The sequence below is a fragment of the Apteryx mantelli genome, chromosome 5, assembly GCF_036417845.1.
Source record: "Apteryx mantelli isolate bAptMan1 chromosome 5, bAptMan1.hap1, whole genome shotgun sequence".
Taxonomy (NCBI): Eukaryota; Metazoa; Chordata; class Aves; order Apterygiformes; family Apterygidae; genus Apteryx; species Apteryx mantelli.
Window position 1 is genome coordinate 76,702,496 of NC_089982.1, and position 15,681 is coordinate 76,718,176.

Sequence of the window (15,681 nt, forward strand, 5' to 3'; positions counted from 1 at the left end):
AATAAAAGTTGAAATCAAGTAGACTTGAAGTTTTATTCATTTGTCAAAACTTCTGTCTCTGGAGTTAGTTTTGGATGAACTGTCAGACTGCACTGGCATAAAAAAAAGTATAGTAGGCTGATAATGAGCTTTTATTAAAGACCTTCATTTTGGTTAAAAAGTAACTTCTTCAGAACTGCATAGAATTGAATGTAGTGTCAGACAGAGAACTTCTTTCAGTGGCTTTCATGTTTTACTAGAAGTTTGGGATTGCATTTCTTCCCATCACTACTAATAGTGAAAAAGATGAACACATAAAACACTAACATATGGAACACATGACAATATTTTCTTAATAGTACCTACATAGATCTCTTCTGCTGAATCCAAGCAGGCTTCTACTAAATGAAGTAAAAATCCTCAGCAAAAACAGTAAAATGAAAATCAGTGGAGTGAATCTTCATTCAAGCTTGTTTTCATTTTGTCTTTCCTTTCACATTCTCTCCCCTCTCTTCCTTGTCTTTTTCCTAGCTCATTAAGGCCAGCTTGCATGTTAATTACCTTGTATTTCTTGCCTCTGCTCCTTATTATGCTGAGCACTGGGAAGCCATATACCAGGATATTGTTTTTGCCCAAATGGCCACTCAAACACAAACAAGAGCCCAAGCGGCTAGAAGAACTCTACTGAGAGGAGCAATCTGTGCACTGGACACCTACATGGTTCTGTAGTCTAAGCAAGCAGGAAATAAAAGTACTCAGGGTACTTATTGGGTTAATATATAAATTTTGCTTATGCGATGAGTGGTGTTCCTTATAAAATGTTGGTCATTACTCTATCAGACTTTAATAGATTATACATGCTGAAGTGTTCAAAATTAATGAGGCATTTGCTCTCAGGGAAGTACCTTGCTAAGAATTTTTTTTAAACAATGAATCACATGGATCAACTAATAGCAAATGACCTCATTTTCACAGGGATACTTTGTGCTTTCATTCTGAATTCTGTCCCTGCAATCTACACATAGGTGATGGAACAGCATAACAACTATGGTATCAAACAACATATTGCTCTGACAGCAGCAGAGACCCATGTACTTCTGAGCAAGCTGCATAGTTTGTAGCTATAGTGGAAGAACTTTAAAGTGCCAAAGTTTAAAGCCACTCCTCTGACATGGAAAGCACAGGACAGACAAAGAGCTTAATAAAATGTTTAGACTGGATACAGGACTTGGCTTAGCCTTGACAACGAAGTTGTCTGAATTGCTGTATTCTGTAGAGGCATAGAAGCCAGAAGCATTCAGTGCAGAATGAGATACTTGTTGTTAGCAGCTCATCTCGGTACAGTGGGGCTCTGCACCAGGGGCATAGCCATTCCTGAAAGAGTGGGGGAGATAACAGTCACAGGGAGAAGGATGCAGAAGTGCCCTGTGAAAGAACAATCCGCAGACACCCATTCCTAACTCAATGTCCTCTCTACGTTCCTCTCTAGTGGCCAGAAAACGAAGATCTAAACACCATACAGCTACCAGATGGATAATTTACTTGCTGTGCTCAAACATGTTACTTTAGCTCTGTAGGTCTGAGGTTCAGTTCCTAGAAGTAAGCAGTAAAATGGTTACTGAATCAATGTTCAACCTCATTGGTGTGAAAGGTCCCTAATAGTTAATATTGAGTAAGTCCTCTATGAAAACTTAAAGGGAAGGCCTATAAGGAAGCAATCTCCCAGAAGAGGGTGGTGGACTGTTAGCCACTTTGCAGATTACAAAACAATAAAACTACGTACTCAGAGATGAAATGCAAGTCTGTAGCCCTGACTCCATCAAAATAAATAGGCTTATCTCATGTCCCTTGTTTCAAAGCTATTCCTAGAATAGTTTCTATAACACAATTATTCTTTGCCTTTTTTAGGATGATACCTCCCAAGTTTCTGGTGAGTTCAGAATCCAGCATTCTCATTCCCAGTAATAACAGTAAGACTTTACAAGATGAGAAATTCCTGAATGATCATCTGAATGGATGTTTCCCGTGTCTCCTTCTGTGCTATACAGCCAAGAATTCCTCTCCAGGGCTGGTAACACCCCTTCTCAGGGATGGCAAATTAAGGGGTTTGACTTTCATCTAAATGCTAACCTGGCTCTGGCTCAGCGGCGCTGGGCAGAGGTCTGCTGCAGTAACAAAGAAGTTCTCCTGTTACTCCTGTAGCTGCCCACTATCATGTCGGTCTGCAGAGCGGAGCTTATTGGCTGCAGGACGACAACCAGTCCTTGTCTCCAGCCATTGCCTGGCAATGGTGCCTATACCTCAGACTTGCAGGTGGTATCGCAAGCCTACCCATTCAAGCATATGCCAAATTACGTTTGACAGCGTAGGAGTCAGAAAGACATTTGCACTCATTCCAAACACATACTCTGCCAAGGCAAAAAAACACTTGAGAGATCTTTTGAAGCTTGGTTCCTCATGCACATCTCAATCCCTCAGTCCCTCATTGTCATTCACATCTTGATTCATTTGCATCTTGAATGTAATTATATTCAGAGCAAGATCACGATGCATGAATTCATTCCATATTTACCTTTCAGCCTCAGAAGGGTCATCAGTTTACATCCTGGGAGCAGCTTTAAAAGTTTTGGCATTTCAGCACCTCTGTGTCAGGGTTCTTTTGACCCCAGAGTAATTCTGCAGGGACTTGGGTTTTTGTCAGTGTGAGATTCCCTGTCAAACATCTCAGCATAGCTGTAATTATGAAGACATTTACTTAGTACAGTTTTTGACGTGCATTTTCTGATTTATAGATGCCTTGAAGATAATTGCTTAATTTTCTTAAAAGTAAATCTGAAATGGTAATACACTGGACTGCTACAGTGCTCGTATTTCACTTTAATGAAAAGAGATATGGATATGTTTTAGAAGTAAACAAACTATGGAGATTTAATGAGTATGGCCACTTAAGCTGATTGAAAAATGAATGTATATTGGTCACACTAGTGTGGGCAAAAGTGGCTTCCCCCTTGAAAAATAATTATGTTTTTCTGTCCAGCTGTAGCAAAGTAGGCGGTGTGCTTAGAACGTTTTTTTTGGTCAGAAGATGACAAGAATATGGAGGTAGGTCTGTACATTTAATATAGGCTTATTTTAAAAAGAAAAATGCCATTCTGAAACAAAGCCAAAGTTTATTTTAAATCTACTAAAATGTGATATTTGGCTATTTGAATATTTTTCTCCACTTTCTTTTGGCCAAAACTATTTACCAAGTTGAATTTGAGCTGAAAAAAAAAAAGAAAAAAAAAACAGTTTATTTCACCCCTACAGCTCAGCTTTTAATTTAATGAATTATTCCTACAAATAACATCATTCTGCTTCTATTAGGAGTAGAAATAAATCATTTAAATTTTGTTGTGTTCACAACCAACCATTTTCATCAGTTATCCAACCTTACTAAACTTTGCTATGAAGGATGTCAGCTATTAGTCTCCAAGGATATGGCATCAAGTGGCCACACTGTCTTGAGAAATCAGAAAACAATGATGTTCCATCCTCTTCAAGTGGTCAGGTGTAAAGTTATTATCTGTGTTTGCCCTTCCATTACCATCATTTTTCCATCACATTTATTTCTATTCCAAGCAACCTGGAAGGGGAATATTTTACCCTGAGGCCTCTCTTTTTCTACACCCTGAGCAAAATGTACAAAAGAAACTAAGAGACATGGCAGGTCAGTGGCTGAGAAATGAGTCCTTGTCTCCTGACTCACAAGCCTGCTATCCCATACGACAGTGTCTTACTGCAGACTACCTCCTTCCCTGTCAGCACTGGGGCTATGGGATGGCTGATGGAAATCCAAGTAGTTTGGCTCTGTAATAGCTATATAGAGAGAGATATAACCAAGAAACTACACAAGCAAAAGCACTGAAACAGGCAATGAAAACGTTGCTGCTCCATCGTCCCAGTGCCACACTTACAATTATTTCATACAGCATCCCACAGCTAAGGTCCACATTTTGAATGGGATTAAAGCTGAATTAATTAGTTTAAATTCAGAGGTATTAGAAAGGAGTTCAAAAGATTCTCTAAGGCCAACATACCTGAAAACACAGAAAGATTTTAAATTGCTCCAAGCAGAATATGAACTTTGTGAGGTTGTTTGTATACTGATCATGATAGTTATCTTACATTTATAGCCTGACTTTCCAAATCAAGACCCATTTAAAATGCCACAGAGGATCTGAAATGTCTTGGTTTAATACCAGGAGAAAATGAGCACTGAGAGTTCACTGGAGGTATACAGCTATGGCAATATGTGGTCCTCCAGAACATCTGTTACTTGAAATGATCAGATAAGCCTTTGTCACTCCACAATTGAACGCCCCCAGCGAGCGGAGTTGCAAGCAAAGGAAGCATGCTAAAAATGAGCTAATGAGCAAAAACTGAGCATCAGTTTGTTTGAAGGAAGCTGCCATTCTGCCTCCTCACTTGGTATTAATACTGTCTAACTATTTATCCATTTGGGTCTGTACAATAGTGGAAGGAATGCTGCACCTCCAAGTAGCGCCCCAGAGGTTCCTGATTTCAGACACAGAGCTCTGATCTTGCACTGCTGGATCGAGTGCAGTATGAAGCCTGCTCCTGGAGGCAAAAGAGAAAGAAAAGCTGAAAACAACCACAGAAAAAAAAAATCTGACCTTTCCAGAACTGGATATGCTAGTCTAACCAGAGACCTAGCAAAGGGGGTGACTCCTCACAGTGCTGGGAGGCCAAGTGCTCGCCTCGGCTCAGAGCAGAGTGGGGGAACACTCAGAATAAGTGCATACATGGGTTTTGTATGCCTGCAGTAGGCTTATTCTGCGGCTTCCAACCCACTGGCCATAATCACCTGAAAAGCCAACAATAAAACTCTTGACCAGTATGTCCTCTAAGTACAGAAACTCTACTCTTTTCAAAGTAAGATGAAGACAACAGAACTTGGCAAATAGATGTTGAAACTGGCAGATGTCTTGTAGGAAAAAAAATAAGCATGATTATGGTAATTAAAACAGTATCACAATACATATGCACGTTGGCCAAATGAAGCTGTCAAGCGTAGTTTTAATTCTGGAATGTCCTAGTTTTTTTGTGCTTTACTTTGCCATCTTAAAAATTTTTTAATGTCTTTATTTAAAGCAAAATAACACTTTTCTTTGTAGATATCCATCATTCAATTAAGGCTATTTTCCAAGTGACCTCCATATGCAGGCAAGCCCTCTGTATTTCAGTATCACTCACTTTATTAAGAATAAATTAAGCAGTTACAAAGATCTTCAAAAACTGCCAGTGAAGACATTCAAATGCTAATACGTGGTGTTCTGGGATATCTTTAACCTTTCTGAATTGAATGGGGCAATCCAAATTGAACAAAACTGTAGGGCACTGCATATCTCATGGGGTTAGAGTTATTAAAAAATGGACTTTGTAGATTTTTTTGGTCAAGAATTAACACTCAAATAAAAACAAGTTTATTTCATATTAGTCATGACAGGAGAAACTGAAATCATTGCACATAAAAACAAGACCAGACTGCAAGTCTCTGCTCAGTGGGTATTGCCTATAGAAGGTGCATAGCTTCCAACACTTACAGCAACATAGGTATAAGGACATCCTGAAACAAAATAGCCCTCACTTCAGTCTTCACACAAGCTCATGAAACTTGCCAGGATGCCCCTGTGTCATAGAGTATTAAGTAACAAAACTCTCTCTGAGAGGGGAAATGCAACTGCTCTCAGAGAGTATTAGGCCTAAAGATCCAGAAAAAAATGTTAAAATGTTACATCTCCACAGACACAAGAATGGAAGGAGATCACATAACAAAATTTAATGTCTTTTGGTTTTTAAGTTGTTGGCCAGGTTTGAAATTAGTAACATTCATTTTAAATGAAAAATATTACTACGTATACCTTTGCACTAGCATATCTGCCACTGCTAAAAAAAAAAAGTTATGGGAGGAGATATGGATGACTTTCTAGATGACAACTCTGTCCTATAGTAAGTCAGATAACCAGCAATCTTCTAAATCTCAACTGCCTACCATAATCTTTTCCTGCATATAAATTCATGGCTGAACAGCTGCAATTATCCACCAGCAAAAGAATGCTATTGCCCAATTCTGTGAAAACTGTAGCTTAATATTTCTGGACAATAATTCCAAAAACAAGTTACTAAATTATTTGCTGACCTAATTTCTCATGGCCTAAACATAGTGGGTTATGTAGCACTTGAAATGTCAACACCACAGATTTTTACTGATAACACACTGGAAGTAGGAGATACCCAGGTTTCATTGCCTGAGCATATTCTGGCAAATTTTTATTGACATTCTTAATTAAAACTTCTTTATCCAAAAGCTACCAAACACTAATCCTTCAGTGAAGCTAATCAAGTCTTCATTTACATTCTCATCATAACCAACCTTGTAATATTTTAAAGTAATAAATTTTATCATATATGACATAATAAAAATTCTCTTTGATTTCCAAAATATGAGATTCTTGATTATCAAATCTAGTTCCCTCATATTACAGTGATTTTCACCATCAGGAATCACAGAAAGTCAATGCTGAATAGATGATTTTGGCACTTATTCATCATTTCCCACATCATATGTGAGGTGAGCATCAGTGTTATAGAAAGAATATTCTGTTCTGTTCCTCATCAGGAGCAAGGTCTCCTTTCCTTAGAGGAAACTTATATTTTATGATATTTTGCAAGTCTGATATGAACATAATTTTATTTTTCAGTCCTTTTTGACTTCACAAATACTAATCAATGTTAATTATATGTCACTCATTTCTTCATATGAAGCAATAGTTCTGTTTCAATTTTCCAATTGTTCTAGTAATTGAATCATAAAAAACTGTGCATTTAAATGCACCAAAAAAAAAAAAAACATACAGAAAAAGTAAGATTACTTTTTTAAAGTCACCTCTACACTGCAAGGGACACCAAGGCCTGGTTTCAGGAGGTGCTCAGATCACATGCTACCTCCGCAATGCTCTTGATGCTGTGGGTGCCCAGACAGTTTGGAAATACGTCCCTCACATATTCATCTCAAACAGGAGGCCAAACTGCGTGGAAACTGCATAGCAACAATTTAGTGTCACAGCTGCAGCGGGTGTCAGATACAAGGTCAGGAATTTGTACCTCCCCAGGCTCAGTCCGTATGTTTCTTGCACTTCCCCAGCTGATGGTTAGACAACAGGAGAGGCATTTGGGTGAAAGACTCTGTGCAGGAGCTTGCTAGACTATTTCAGGAGGGATTATACCTGTAGATGGTACAATCTGAGAACAACTGTATTTGAAAAAGTAATAAGACCTTTATCCACCAGTCCATAATTTGAAGATTCAAATGTAGACCTCGTCTCAGCTGCCCTCTCTGACATTTTACAGTGTTGGCTGTGAACGGGCACATCAGTGTAATGCCACAAAGCAGTAATCAAAACGTCCTCGCCTTGTCAGAACACAGTGTACGCGATGCACGTGCACTCACTCCTTTTAGTCTTAATCTCTTCAGAGAGAAAGGTTTGTGTCTTGTGAAAGTCAGAAAGATATTTCCCTGCATACAGTCCTATTAACTGATTTACTTAAATGCATGTTACTGGTCTAAAGTCTGAAAGCTGTAATGCAGCAGTAATTACTGAATGGTACCTGGAAGAGGGAAGCTGCTCGCACTTGCTTATTTTGTTCAAAAGGCTGTGGGTTTAGAAGATGATCCTACACTGCTTTGTAAATTGAACAGCTGCTGTGATTTGATTGAAATGGCCTGAGTAATTTAACCAATCACTAAAGCTGTTTATTAGAATTACAAAGCAACAAAGATAATCTTTAGCTGGCAACACGCCATCATATTTTAAAAGATTCAGCGTGGTCAAGAAGCTCTGCGTATACTTTCTCTCTCCTAAGTGGTCAGGTCAGTACTCACGCTGTAAAACACCTGTGCAGCAAACATCAGACGTGTTTGCATCAGTCCTAAAGATCTCCTCTGCTGTTTCACAAATGAGTTTTCCAGCCTAGTCAAATGAAGAAAATATGTGAAATGTTCACTTCTAAGAATAACAGGCCTCTACCCATCACAGTGATTACTACAGAAATGAGAAACAAGCTATAGATTACCTTGGTAAACTCCCCAACCTTGTGCAGCCCCCCCCCAGCAATATTTCAAATACTGTTTAAGCCTCTCTTTTAAAACCTGCTTGGCAGATTGCCCTCCTCATTTTGCAGTATATTTCGTTCTCTATTCACATTTGAACTACAACGTTTGATATTTGAATGACCATCTCCTCTTTTCCTCTTCTAAAAAATATAAGGCCTGACTTTTCCATCACTTACTCCCAGGTGACTCCACTGAGAACTGGGGAGGCACTATTGATTTTTGTTCACCAATATAAGAAAAAATCAGACTCAGATTCATATCTTCCCCAGCACTGTTAGATTTACGAGCTCCTTTGTTCCCTGAATATTTCTCCTTAGCTTATATCCATTATTGCTTTACAACTATTATTGCTACAATATCATCTTTGCAGGAAGACAAATAGAAAGGAAGTCAGAAATGCCCTCTTTGGCCATTTATACCACGTTTTAATAACTTTCTCTAGTTTTGCTCAATATTTCCATTAAGAGTATAGTTCCTTGAATGTAGGTTGCTTCTAGAAAACAAAGTTATCGTTTATTACAGCCTGAGATAACCATTTATTTCTGCTGTAACTCAGAGCACATAAAATATTAAAAGCAAAGTTTTTCCACTCTAAGCACCAAGCCATTTTGTTAATCTGCAGCTGTTTTTGTCATGATTCCAAAAAGTCCCAGAATACTTTATAAACTTTACAATACAGCACATTGGCATCCTTCCATCAACTGATACTATGCAGCCATCTCTGAAACCAAGTGAGGCAACAGCTATTTCTACAAAACATTAGGGTCTCTCCATTATGACCACTACTGTTCTTTCTCACTGTAATTTTGGGTGGTTTGGATCTCTTTTTATTTCTTGCTCCATTTTAATGGAACTGTCAGAGAGATACTGTCAATGCAGAATATCCCTCTAATTCCAAATAGACAGAGCTTGTCTTTTCAGTTCGCTATTATGCCTTGTTATTTCTGTGTTGAGAGAGTAATAACAATTTCTCCATATGGCCAAAGTAGCTCCTTAATACAGATTTCCTGAGAAGAGAGCTTTGTCTTTCTTGCTGGATTACATTGCTTATGAGTTTTGTTTTATCTTTTGGTTTCATGCCAAGAATTTTTAAAGTCAGAGTAAAATACCACATAGGAAAAAAAATTAAGTGTATCTAACATACCTTCCACTCTAATACAGAGGTATTTACAACAAAAATCAATGCAATGAAGCACAATAAAACTGCATATGAAGAGAGCACGCATATGATAAAATATACCGCACTTTAGAGTTAATGGGTGAATGATAATGTTATTTTTATGATTTGCTGTCAGCCAGGACTCTAGTGTCCTTGTACTGTATGATGAGCACGTACACAGTTGTTCTGAAAAGCTTACTGGCAAAGTACATTTGCGCTTGGAAAAACCGGAAAGAAGACTTGGTGGAAATCAGGACTGCCTCCTTGCAAACCTGACCCTCCTCTGGTCTGTCAGGAATCCCCCTGCAGCTCGCACGGCTATAACACACCACGCCTGAGCTGGGGCAGTTAATGCCCGATCTCAGTGCCACTGACTGGCACAGAGGAGTGAGCAGCTGCCCCTCGTCCAGTGCGAGGTCTTCTCCAGGTCCTCCAAAAGAGAGGATGGAGGTGGGGCAGAAACACAGAAACTGGAAGCCATCTAGGAAGACACTCGGAGGGTGATTACAGGCCTGGCAAGCGAGGACTTCTCAGCACCCTGGACCAAGCCCTGGGATCCCACTGACCTGGCCTTGCTGAAACAACGCAGCTTGAGCTTCCCAGCCCTGCTTCTGTCAGTAATACTGTCTGAACAAGATAGATGTTAATCAAAATAATTCAGTCCCACTGTGGATCTTTCTTTGGCTCTTGCTTATTTGATTCCGTTCAGAATTTTTGTGTGTGTTACTTAAACAGTACCTTTCTACAATTTAAGAGTGAATAATCCAGTAACACAAATTGCAATCTGAATTGATTGAAAAGGGGTGAAAGCTGTTATATTTAATACAAGTGATTTGGTTTCTGAGCTAATAATTGAATGAAATGAGAACTGATAAAAAATAATTGTCAGTGAATGTCAGTACCAAAACATAGTGAGGCAATCAGACAAAAGACCTATATCACCAACTTTCACCTGCTTTTTACATAGCACTTAATGGATTAATATTTGCATGTATTCATCTAGCACCTAGTAGCCTCAGTGATGTGTCGGGACCTATGTTCTAGGTCTTCAGTGGAAAAAGGGGAAAGATGGTCACTGCTCCAGTAATTTAGAATTGAAGTGTTAGATAAGGGATGGGAGAGAGAAACACCCCCAGTACAGAGGGACAGAAACCATACCAGCAGCAGGAGAGGTGGCAGCCTCAGCCTGCTAGCAGTCCAGCCACCAACAGGTTTCACGAATAAAGGGTTCAGATGTCCTCATGAAAGGTCCCTGGGAGTTACCTAATTAGGGGCAGTTTCAACTACTTAACTCGTCAATAACTCTAGGTAGATGGTGAATTCTGAACAGCATGTTAAGAACATAGCTAAGAAGACTACTGGGCTGACAAATACATGGCAATCATTCACAAAAATCACAACATGGGTAATGAAAGCCTTTGTGAAAATAGTCCCAGTTTCTGCAGATACAGCTGTGAACAGCTTCATATTAAAATGAGCGCAGAAGAATGGAGCGATCAAAGCAAGCTGTCACCACAGAACCATTCCCACAGTTAGTTTCCCAGCCCCATTAAGGATCGTAGGGTTTGGCTCACTGGTGAGAAATGAGTTTACAGACTATGCTAATGTAAATGAACACAAAACATAGATGAATTTAGGCGACACTTCTCTGAAATGACTGAAGGGAAAGCTGTGGCTGCATTTCATCAACAAAATCCTTGCTTATCCTTTTTAATTAGCAGATGAGGGAGAGACAATGAGTCACACAAAAAAACATAAATTTGGGGATTATATGCTCCAATAGTTAACCATCTTGCTAATTGAAAGAAAAACTGCGGTCAGTACCAAAAGAGTGAACTCACGTAAATCAGTGGCATGAAACAGGAATGTGATGGAATTAACTTACCTACTCCATGACATTTTGCTTACTGCAAAATTCTTAGTACCCCAGAAGGCAATGACATTTTAAAAGACTTCAAATTTAAAAACCATTCTGAAAGAAAAGCTATGCAGGAGCTCCTAGAAAGAGCTGAACGTGATGTTTTGTGGGTGATGTGTGAATTCTAGCCCTCTGGATCTGTTCATTAATCTGAAAGAGAAATTATAGAACTGAATGAATTCTACGGAAATAAATTCCTGATGGGCCTGATCAAAGCCCATCAAGGTTGGTAGGAAAAACTGCCATTTCCTTTAGCAGCTTTGCCATGAGGCGCTACATGAATTTGCTCTGTATGCCTGGTTTTGTGTTTATCCGCCACAAATAATCTAGCTAGAACTGGCCACTGTACTGACTGAAAAATGGAGTAAGTTAATATTCAAAGAAAGTGAATTTTGAATCTATAATAACATAGGCTCCAGAGGTACTAAATATTTATACTAAAAATGGTATTCCTTTTAACTAGGAAAGGGGGTTAAAAAGTGAGAGATATCTCTGATAATCTAAAATCTGAATTTAAAAAAAATCAGAAACCAGTTATTAGATGCCTCTGGGTAGAGCCAATATTCAGCAAATCATTTTGTATTGAAAGTGAGACCAATGATATGTTCATGTACAATTCATAAACAGAAAATTAAGTACTGCTTGTTCTGACCTATTTCCCTTCTTTACATAATTAGTTGACCTGGAAAGTTTACAGACTTAAGTCCTAGCATTTTAGTTGGTCCAGTGTGACTCACATCAAATTTCCATGTTTAAAGTAAGTATACATGCTGATGTTCACACTTCTGGCCCACCAAATCACACACATCCATTTTTAGACCTTCTTGCTGAAGGTATTACTGCAGCTAAAAATAAAGAATTCAACATGCTATAGGACTGTGAACCTAAAGAAAAATAAATTTCATTATATCCCTTGTAAAAAAAGGGAGATTAAAGAGAATATATATATATTTCTTAAGAAAAATTAAGAGATTCTAGAACTGGATATTTAATAGCTTTACTCTGACCAATATACATGGTGGCGGAAAGTAATTTTTAGTGTCACATGTGCCTCCATTGGCTGTAGGGGTTCACAAACTCTTGAGTTAATCTACAGTCAGTAGATGTACCTCTGCCTTCCAGAATAGTTACAGCATTTGTCCCTGCTAGAAATATGTTCCCAAACAAAAAGGGCAGTTTTCCAAACTGATAGGAAAAAGCAGGCTAACGTTTCTACTCTGGCCTGGTTCAGGGTTCAAGGGTTGATCCATATTTGTGTCTGCAATCTAGGTAATTTGTATGGCAAAGAGCATGTATGTATCATTACATAAGTCCAATGGCCCATAGGTTGAGGAACAGTTGTACATATAGAAATAACATATTTTGCATAGCTGACAAATATTTCAGCATCACTCTCTTCCCACTCAATTATTTCAGTGTGTCTTAATACCTTACTTACAACATCATAACTCATTTAATCAGAGATGATTATTGTTATCTATTATGGAAATAATACACACCCTCTACTGTCCTGGAAATGATTTTGCCAGGAGTTCACTGGGAAGAACACAAGACTGATTAAGAAGAGGAGAATTTATGTTAGATGACATATTGAGAATTCCTAATCAACATTGGAAAAATGAAACAAAGATAAGACAATACAGTTTAATGTAAAAAATTGTGTTAAGAGGTTCTGTGTCAACCCCTGTTCTAGTTTACATAAGCATAAATGAGAGCAAATTATTCCAGCTATAAATAACATTACACTGAATTTTGTGTAAATAGGATTAGAATCTGGTCTAACAATCTCACCTAACAAGTTTTTTACTATATTGTGCAAAATATCCTACCTTATCAGTACTAGAATCTCACCACCTTCCTCTGTTCTGACATCCCTGATGCTCTCCATGTTACTTTTCACAGTTCTCTGACTGTGAATATAGTAGCCTTGTCAGTCTTATGACCTCCTGCACTTAATATCATTTTGTACATATGTTTATTAATTGTTTCAGAATTGGCCTGTGCAAAACAAACACTATTTTAATTCAGTAGTGGTCCATTCAGATATCCAGATGACAGCACACTCATTCCTACTGTTTGCAGTGGCTGATTTATTTATTTTAATATTGCTTTTATTGGCTTGACTGCTGCTTATGATCAGAAAGAGAGCCAGTTCCCCACCAAGTGCTCAGAGTGTTGTTTCAAAAAGCAGTTGCATCCACTACTGTTTGAAGTTATTCACCATAGATTTAGATTGTAACATGAAAGACCTCCCTCTGCAAATGATGGACGACGAATCGTGTTGAACATAAAAAAACCAACACTTGAAATACATCATTTGAAGCAGTTTTCTAGCAAGACTTACTTAGAAAAGGTTATTATTGCTAATAAAATGCAAACTTCAGGGTTTCTTAAACCACTGTGAGCAAATTTTTGAATGGTATAAACTACTATAGCTCTACTGGATCCAAGGGGCCTATATTTGTCTCCCAGAGCTGTACCTATTTACTGCTGGGAATCAGGACTACAGTATTTCTGCCATTGCCATTAGGAAAGATTTCTGCCCTCATCTGCTGTATTTACCCCTCCTTTCCAGAAAAATACACCTGATATATATTTCTGTACATATGAGCAAAGGTGCCTCTGCTGTTCTTCAGTTTTGCAGTTTTCCTCTTCTCTGCAGATCTTGTTACCTGAACAGTGAGTCCAGCTTAGATGTGAATTATCTTTATCACCCTATCCAAGCCCTCCAGCTATCATTTTCCTCCTGGATGCAGCCATTAAAAATAAAAATAATCAAGGACTCACTAGGACATTTATAAACATGACAGTGCATAATTTTACAAACCAGCAAATTTTGCTCAGCACTGTCCAAAATCCCATGGCTCTGCTACAGCCTCCTTATTTGACCATGATTGAGATGCTTTTTCCTCTTGCTAACTGCATGATAATAGGGTTTGCAGGGGGGAAGCACACCCTACCGCTCCAGGGGAAGGTTACCCCTAAAGCGACAGGTCAATGAGGGATGGGTCATTTCTCCCATGTTTCAAATCCCCAGGGCATTGAAACTGGCCTGAATTAACATATAATGCCTACAATACAACCTATAACCTATATATAAGCTATATATAACCTATAATGCCTTTAATAACAGCATAGCTAAGGATCCTTGCCGGGGGAGATGGCTAATTCAATGCCTCTTTGTGCTCACAGCAGCAGCTTACTATTCTGCAGAAGAGGAAAAAAATCCTAGAAAGCCCCCTCCCCTCCTTTTGCTCCCTCTGGTCCTGTTTCATAAAATAAGCTGCTGCTTTGTGGAAAGCTTTGTACAATCCTGAAAGTCCCTGAAAAGAAGCTTGGCACCGGGGCTTAGAACAGGCTCCCTCCTATAATCCCCACAGGGCAGTGTATACTGGAAGAGGTTTCTCCAGGCCATGGGGAAGGTTGCTGATCATTGTGAATGTGCCCTTCCTCCCTCAAACTACTGCACGGACACTGCCGACTGCATCCCATTGCACAGCGGGGGGAAAGGGAAGATTAGTCGTGTCCACAACCACCTTGAAGTTACAAAGAGGAAAACACGAAAGAGGAAGGGAATTAAACATTTGGAAGCAAATGCTGTTAAGAAAATAGAATCACCACATTTAATGAAATTTTGTCATCACTGGAACTCTCAGAAAAGACATGAGGAGCCAGTAACTGAATGTGCTCTGCCACTGAGACTGCTGGAAGCAATGTGAATGACAGTGCAAAACATGCAAGAAGAAATCTTATGTCAACTCAAACAGGAAGAGAAAGTTATCTATAGAGGGTGTATATTTTAATCTTGAGAACTTGCACCTAGAATCTATACTTGCACTTAGATGTCTACAAACTATGACAAAATAAATAATAAAAAGCCAACCAGAAAAAGTCAGCTCCTAAAAGGTTTTCTCTTTCACTTTGATGTGAAAGGAGTCCACAGTATGGAGTGTTCCTGTTTTAAGTGTGGGCATTTAAAGCGTGGGCAATGTTAGGAGCTGAAACCTGTGTCATTTGAAAAAAAGAAAGAAGGTAAAATATCAGTGTTTGGAAATAGATATTACATTTACCAACATATTATTCATCAGCAATTGCTTGCCTGTCTATAGGCTGCAGTGTTTTCAAGTGGAATGCTACCCTTATGCATGCGATTGTTTGCCAGGACAATCAAGGGTCACCAGACCAGAATAATAAATTTCATGTCCTGAGTTGCCCACACAAAAGTGGAAGCTTCAGTAAAACTGGTACTTCCCCTTCCCAGGAAGGTCCAGAAAGTGGGGTCCCACCTCTGTTCTGGGGCCCCAACTACATTTGAATTTCCTCAAGTGATGAGGCACCTGATAACTATACAAAGCCAACATCTACTGTGCTTTATGAAAAGCACCTCCTTCTGAAATACCCCAGTCATGCACCCACTTTCTACAGTAGAGTAACGTGTTTCTCACCATC